This window comes from Chiloscyllium punctatum, chromosome 11 (assembly GCF_047496795.1).
Source record: "Chiloscyllium punctatum isolate Juve2018m chromosome 11, sChiPun1.3, whole genome shotgun sequence".
Taxonomy (NCBI): domain Eukaryota; kingdom Metazoa; phylum Chordata; class Chondrichthyes; order Orectolobiformes; family Hemiscylliidae; genus Chiloscyllium; species Chiloscyllium punctatum.
The window spans coordinates 14,743,203-14,751,663 of record NC_092749.1 but is presented as its reverse complement, the minus strand read 5'-3'; positions in this window follow the sequence as shown (position 1 = coordinate 14,751,663).

Below are 8,461 nucleotides of genomic sequence, written 5' to 3'. Positions count from 1 at the left end.
AATTGGTAGAGTTGTTGACAGCTATGGTAGATGTTGACGGGAGTAGCTGGGGACAAACTACTTCCCTGTACAGAGACGACACAAAAATTCGGGATACGTGGTGAAGGAGCCGGAAACACACAAACGTTAAAAAATATCTGCAGGAGTAGACCATTTGGCCCTTCAGGCTTGTTCCACCATTCGTGACTGATCATGCACTCTCAGTATTCCACTCCCACTTTCTCTCCATACCCCTTGATCCCTTTAGCCGCAAGGGTCATATCCAACTCCCTCTTCAATATATCTAATGAACTGGCCCCAGCAGCTTCCAGTGGGAGAGAATCCCACACGTTCACAATTCTCAAGAAGTTCTTCCTCATCTCAGTGCTGAATGGCTTCCCCCTTATTCTTAGACTGTTAACCCTAGTTCTGGACTTCCCCAACATTGGGCACATTCTTCCTGTATCTAGTCTGTCCAGTCCCATCAGGACTTCATATGTTTCAATGAGACTCCACCCTCAAAAAGGAGATGAGAATTTGTTTTTTTTTTAAGCTTACAATCTGGGAAGACGCAGGGAGGAATTTTAATGAGAGCATTCATGAGGATATTAGATAAGGACTGGGAAAGGAAATGGTTGCAGGGTTGTGGAAAAAGAACAGGAGCTGTGGGCAATGTGGAATAACGAAAAGCTTCCCAGGTTCCCCACTAGCTGAGAGATTCTGCGGCTCTAATTAAACAGTGTTTTTGGAATGTTGGAACTTCTACCTGTGGTCCAGCACAGGAGGAGCTTGCTATGAGTCAGAGGTCTGTGAATGAGATACAGTCATGTCTCAGTGGTTAACAATGCTGCCTCTCAGCGCCAGAGACCCGGGTTCGATTCCACCCTCGGGTGACTGTCTGTGTGGAGTTTGTACATTCTCCCTGTGTCTGCGTGGGTTTCCTCTGGGTGCTCCGCTTTCTTCTCTCAGTCCAAAGATGCAAGTTCAGTGAATTGGCCACTCTTAAGTTGCCCATAGTGTCCAGGGATGTGCAGGCGAGATGGGTAAGCTTTGGGAAATGCAGGGTTGAGCAGCTAGAGGGGGATATGGGTCTGGGAGGGGCAGTGCGAACTTAATGGGCCAAATAGTCATAGAGTCGTACAGATGTATAACACGGAAACAGACCCTTCGGTCCAGCTCGTCCATGCCAACCAGATATCCCAACCCAATCTAGTCCCACCTGCCAGCGCCCAAATGGCCTGCTTCCACACTGCGGGGATTCTATGACTAGGGGATCTGACTGTTGGTTTGAAATGTACCAATTCCCTCTGGTACATCTGAGGGAATTGTGGAAGATTCCTGGGTCAGCCTCCCCTTTGCTGACTGACTGTCCTCATTGTGCACAACCCTTCAGCTCGGTTTGTGTTTGCAAAGGGGCGAAGGGCTCTGCGTGAACTGGTGCTGATTCCTGCCGGTGGCTCAGAATCGAGGGGAAATCGGGGCTTGATTTGGGATCCTTGTCAGCCTGCACCCTGAACCCTGAGGTCAATCCTGGAGGGCAACACAGTGCCAGAGGTCAGCCCAGTAAGTACTGCTGGTCTGTGAGGGCACCATGGATAGATCAACCAGGAGAAAATGACGACCTCAGATACTGGAGATCAGAGTCGAGAGTGCGGTGCTGGAAAAGCACAGCAAGTCAGGCAGTATCCGAGGAGCAGGAGGATCCGCGTTTTGGGCATAAGCCCTTCGTCAGGAATGAGCCCTGCGAGATATGCCCACAATGTCGATTCTCCTCCTTGAATGCTGCCTGACTTGCTATGCTTTTTTCCAGTGCCACACTCTCCCCCCGTGGATAGATGCCAATCCTGGGAGATGTTGGGGTTGATGCCAATGTGCGTGCCCTGCACCAGCCAGATCTTAATTGCAGAATTTGTGCCCGTCCCTGTCCCCAAATCGCTGGGGTGTAGGGTGATGATGGCACTATGCGGATGATTGGTTCTGCAGGTGGGTAGCCATATTCCCTGGGAGGGGAAGGTGACTCTGCCAGTAACTTCACTGCCTCTGTCTAACCCCTGTCCCCCGCTCAGTGGTGTACCATTTTCCCTTTAATGGTGGTCTCGTGCTGCTTAATCCAGCCCAGAGTGTAGAGAATCTAAATTCTTAATTTGAAAAGATAGTGTTATTTTTGCACCAGGGAAGAATTGTGTGTGTGTGTGTGTGTGAGAGAGCGAGAGAGAGTGTGTGAGACTTTGTATGGTGTGCGCGTGTTTGTGGCTATGTGCAGTGAGGGGCAGGACATTGTTATGCAGACATGCATTTGTAACAATTTGAACGCCAGTGGCTGGTGGAGATATGCCCAGTATATGCTTCATGCCTCAATGGAACTGCTTTATAACTGCACTTGTGAACAGTAAACAGTGATACCTGAGGAATTTGGCTACTGATCTGCTGGTGTGAAAAGTTTATTGTTTGGGTTGTGGAAGCCATTGGTTAAGAGAACGTTTTTACCTTCAATAAATTATAATGAAGAAAACCGTTTTAATGAGCGTCCTTGTGTACTTTTGTCAAAACTTTATTCCAGCAAACGTAACCCAACTGCAGAATTTATTGCTGCTTTTGCAGAATCGCCGACTGAGTCGGCATTGACTGCCTGTCCCTCGTTGCCCCTTGAGAATGGGGTGATGGGCTGCCTTGGTGAACGGCTGCAGTCCACCTGTTGGAGGGAATTCCAGGATCTTGACAGTGAAGGGACGGTGATATGTTTCCAAGTACAGGCACCAGGGGGAACGTTTTGCTGTCGTGCATTTCTAGTGGAGGAATAACACTGAATGTGGTGACACTCAAATGAACTTTTTCCTGGATGATGGAGACTCTCCTTTTATCATTAGAGGCAATTGGAGAGTATTTCAACACACTCCTGACTTGTGCCTTACGCATTATGGATAGGTACTGGGGAGTCAGATGGGGAGTTACTCAACGCAGAATTCGCAGCCTCTGTCCTCTTTATGGCCATTGTATGTAATCAGCCACGATCTTATTGTATAGCAGAGCAGGCTCGAGGGGCTGAGTGGCCTCCTGTTCCTAATTCATATGTCGGTATGTATCAAAGAAGCTGGAGGCTACTGCATCCTTGTGATTGACATGGTGAGTTTATCAGATGGGGCGGCTTTGAAGAATGTGTCAAACAGGAACCGCAATCTCCCTCAGAACAGAGGGATAGATACCTGGGACTGGGTTATGTGATCCCAAAGACTCGTGATGATATTTAAAAGTAGTATACTACCAAAGGTTTATTTTTAAGGTTGTTTTGTGTTACTCTGTGGCGTGTGCTGAGCAGTATGAGTGACCAGAGGAGATAACACTCTAGTTGTAAGAGTCCCCTCAATTTGTCAGAGAAGGAATCGTCAACTTGTCTTGAAGCAGAACCTTGCATTCATATAGCGCCTTACTCAATGTGTTGCCAAGCCAGTGTTTTGAAACATGCTTGAGGCAGGAAATTCACCAGGCAAATTGAGCACAGCGAGCTCCCACATGCGGTGAGGTATGGGCCAGGTCAGTCAGTTTTAGTCTTGCGCACAACACACATACACAGTTATTATCTACATGTGACTTCCAGTGTTCCTTGACTTGTTCCACTCTGGCTGAATTTGACACTCCGCTGTAGTGTGTACATCCCAGCTGAGCGATAGTGCTGCACCGTGGAATGTGTTTTCCCTTTCCTGATCAAACGGCAAGATTTGTCAGGTCAGCAACAGCACAAACTATCAAAGGACTCCATTGTATCGAAGCACCTGACAGAAACAAGTCACGTGTCTTTAAAGTGTCTCTAGCACAGACAGCAGAGGCAATCTTTGTGTTTACAGTGTCTCCAGCACACAGCCTCCAGGGAGAATCTTTTGAATGTATCTATAGTGTCCCCAGTAGGCAAACACCAGAAGGAATCTTTTGACTGTTTACAGTGTCTCCCACACACAGTCACCAGGGGGAATCGTTTGACTGTGCTTACACTGTTTCCAATGTACAGGCACCAGGGGGAATGGTTTGACCGTGTTTACAGTGTCTGGGATGCGTGGGAAAACCAGGGCGCATTTTCCTGCTGTGTGTTTTGAACACAATGGGAGTGTAATGAGTTCTCCGTCAGCATGTGTTGGGTGCAATTCCTGTACTTGTTGTTAATGGTCAAGAGTTAAACTAAGCAGGAAAGAACTTAAGGAGTTAGAGCCAACAGGGGCAATGAAATGTCTTTGGCAAACTGGATTAAGGCATTTTATGCATATGTAGGGATACACACACACTCCACAACCACCTGATGAAGGAGTAGCGCTCTTAAAGCTAGTGATTAGATTACCTACAGTATGGAAACAGGCCCTTCAGCCCAACAACTCCACACAGACCCTCGGAAGCGTAAACCACCCAGATCCATTTCTCTACCCTATATTTACCCCTTACTCATGCGCCTAACACTATGGGCAATTAAGCATAGCCAATTCACCTGACCTGCTCATCTTAGGATTGTGGGAGGAAACCAGAGCACCCAGAAAAAACCCATGCAGACACGGGGAGAATGTGCAAACTCCACAGTTGCCCGAAGTCTTTGGCGCTTGGAGGCAGCAGTACTAACCCCTGAGCCATTGTGCTTCCAAATAAACCTGTTGGGTTATAACCTGGTGTTGAAAAATGTGTTGCTAGAAAAGCGCAGCAGGTCAGGCAGCATACAAGGAGCAGGAGAATCGACGTTTCGGGCATGAGCCCTTCTTCAGGAATGAGGAAGGTGTGCCAAGCAGGCTAAGATAAAAGGTAGGGAGGAGGGACTTGGGGGAGGGGTGGTGGGAATGCAATTGGTGGAAGGAGGTTAAGGTGAGGGTGATAGGCCGGAGAGGGGGTGGGGGCGGAGAGGTCGGGAAGAAGATTGCAGGTCAAGAAGGCGGTGCTGAGTTTGAGGGCTGGGACTGAGACAAGGTGGGGGGAGGGGAAATGAGGAAGCTGGAGAAATCTGCATTCATCCCTTGTGGTTGGAGGGTTCCTAGGCAGAAGATGAGGCGCTCTTCCTCCAGGCATCGTGTTGCCATGGTCTGGCGATGGAGGAGTCCAAGGACCTGCATGTCCTTGGCGGAGTGGGAGGGGGAGTTAAAGTGTTCAGCCGCAGGACGATTGGGTTGGTTAGTGCGGGTGTCCCAGAGGCATTCTACACCCGCACCAACCAACCCAACCGCCCTGTGGCTGAACACTCCCCCTCCCACTCCGCCAAGGACACGCAGTCCCAACCCTCGGACTCAGCACTGCCTTCTTGACCTGCAATCTTCTTCTTGACCTCTCCGCCCCCACCCTCTCTCTGGCCTATCACCCTCACCTTAACCTCCTTCCACCTATCGTAATCCCAACGCCCCTCCCCCAAGTCCCTCCTCCCTACCTTTTATCTTAGCCTGCTTGGCGCACCTTCCTCATTCCTGAAGAAGGGCTTATGCCCGAAACGTCGATTCTCCTGCTCCTTGGATGCTGCCTGACCTGCTGCGCTTTTCCAGCAACACATTTTTCAGCTCTGATCTCCAGCGTCTGCAGTCCTCATTTTCTCCTACAACCTGGTGTTGTGTGACTTTTAACTTTGTACACCCCCAGTCCAACACCAGCATCTCCAAATCATATATAAGGAGCAAGAGGGTAGCTAGGGAAAGGAAATGTCCACTCAGGGGCAAGGGGGGGAATTTATCTAGAGAGCCAGAGAAATTGGGTGAGGTCCTCAATCAGTACTTTGTATTAACATTCACAAAGGAGAAGGTCTAAAAAGAGATACGGTAACTTTCTTCTAGGGCATATTGATATGAAAAGGAAAGTGGTGTTGGTCCAAAGCATTAAGGTAGAAAGGACCTAAGTGGATCTATCCCAGAATACCGAGGGAGGCAAGGGAGGAAATCGCTGGGGCCTTGTACAAAATCTTGTATTCTCTTTGGTCACAGGCAAGGTCCTGGAGGACTTTAAAACAGCCAACGTTGTTCCTTTATTTAAGAAAGGCAACAGGGATAATCTGAGAAATTATAGGCTGGTGTGTTTTACGCCAGTGATAGAGAAGTTATTGGAGAAGATTTTTAGGGACAGGATTTGCTCACATTTGGAAAAATATGAATTTATCAGTGATAGGCAGCACAGTGCAGGGGAGGTTGTGTCTTACAAACTTGATTGAGTTTTTTGAGGAAGTGACAAAGATGGTTGATTGAGGGCAGGACAGTGGATTGCGTCTACATGAACTTTAGCAAGGCCTTTGACAAGGTGAAGTCACATGGGATCTGTGGTGAGCTAGTAAAATGGATGAGAACTGGGTTAGTCATAGAAGACAGAGTAGCGATGGCAAGGTATTTATCAGTCTGGAGATCTGTGTTTAATGGGGTCCTACAGAAATCAGTGCTGGGAACCCTGTTGTTTCTAATATATGAAAAGGATTTGGAGGAGAATGTAGATCGTTTGATTTGTGAGTTTGTGGATGGCACAAAGACTGGGGGAGCTGCAGATAGTGAGGAGGGTTCCCAGATGATACCGCAGGTTATAGACAGGCTGGAGATTGGAACGAGAAATAGGAAAAGGGATTTAATCCATGCAAATGCAAGGTGATGCTTTTTGGAAAGTCTAATGCAGGAGTGAGATATACAATAAATGGCAGAATCCTTAGTGGCATCAACATACAGAGGGATCTAGGAGTAAAGGTCCATAGCTCCCTGAAAGTGGTGATACAAGTGGATAAGGTGGTCAAGAAGGCATATGGCATGCTAGCCTTCATAGATTGGGGCACAGAGTATAAAAATTGGCAAGGCGTGCTGCAGCTGTATAGAACTTCAGTTTGGCCACTTTGGAACATTGTGTACAGTTCTGGTTGTCACACTCCCAGAAGGTTGTGGAGGCTTTGGAGAGGGTACAGAAAAGGTTTACAAAGATGTTGCCAAGATGGGAGGGTATTAGCTATGAGGAGAGACTGGACAAACTTGATTTGTTTTCATTTGAACGTGGAAGGATGAGGGGCAATCTGAAAGAAGTTTACAACATGATGAGAGACATGGATAGAATGGATAGTCAGAGTCTTTTTCCCAATTACTAAGGAACATAGGTTTAAGATAAAAGGGGGAAGGTTAAAGGGGTTGTGAGAAGCAAGTATTTTGCACAGAGGATTGTAAATGCTTGGAACGCACTGCCAGAGGGGGTGGTGGAGACAGATACAATAGCAAAATTTAAGAGGCATCTTGACAGATATATGAATAGGCAGGGAATGGGGGGATATAGACTGTTTGGAGGAAAAAATGATTTTTTTGTTTTGAAAGGCATCATTAAGAAAAAAGGAGAGGAACAGACAAAAGAAGCACAGGGTGAGGTCAGTGCAGGAGAGAGAGAGAGAAAGAAACCCACGTTGCTAACTGACCCAGCAGTGAACCTGCACACTTACTGCCTTTGTTGTTTGAATTTACGGATCGCAGGACATCGGAGTACATCTGGGAAAATTAACATGTATGGAATGAGCTGCCAGAGGATGTGGTGGAGGCTATAGTGTACAATTGCAACATTGAAAAGGCATCTGGATGGGTATATGAATAGGAAGGGTTTGGAGGGATATGGGCCAGATGCTGGCAGGTGGGACTAGATTAGATTGGGATATCTGGTCGGCGTGGATGGGTTGGACCGAAGGGTCTGCTTCCGTGCTGTACATCTCTATGACTCTATGTGTTGGCCAAAGCTTAGTGGGCTGAAGGGCCAATTCCTGTGCTGTCCTGTTCCTTTCTACCATTCTTTGTTCTTGTTTTGTTCAATGGGGTTGAGATCAGCCATGATTGAATGGTGGAGCAGACCTGATGGGCTGAATAGCCTAATTCTGCTCCTCTATGGTCCCTTATGTTAATGGAACAGCGAGCATGCAAGGAGTTAATTAGAATCAAAACGGGTAGATTCTGCCTTAGAACTGGAGAGAAACCCATTGAAATCAAATTTAGGGTAAACAAAACCTCTCTACGCAAAAATATTTGTAGGATGGCGAATGCATGTGATTAAAATCTGGCACTTATAAAAATATATTCATGGAATATTATACAATTTATTATTCACGTGATTCGAGGAAGGTTTAGGGGAGATGTCAGAGGTAAGTTCTTTACTCAGAGAATGGTGGGTACTTGGAATGCACTGCCAGCAGTGGTAGTAGAGTTGGATACATTAGGGACATTTAAGCGACTCTTGGATAGGCAAATGGATGATACTAAAATGAAGGGTTAGTAGGTTAGTTTGATCTAGAGTAGGATAAAAGGTTGGCACAACATCGAGGGCCAAAGAACCTGTACTGTTTTATGTTCTATAAATGTAAGTGTCAATGGCTAGGGCAGCTTTTATTTTCATCCCTAAATGCCCCTTGAGAAGGTGGTGGTCTTCTTGAACAGTTGTAGACTATTTGGTGTAGGGATATGTCCAGTGCTGTTAGGGAAGGAATTCCAGGATTTTGACCCAGCGACAATAAAGGAATGGTGAGATATTTCCA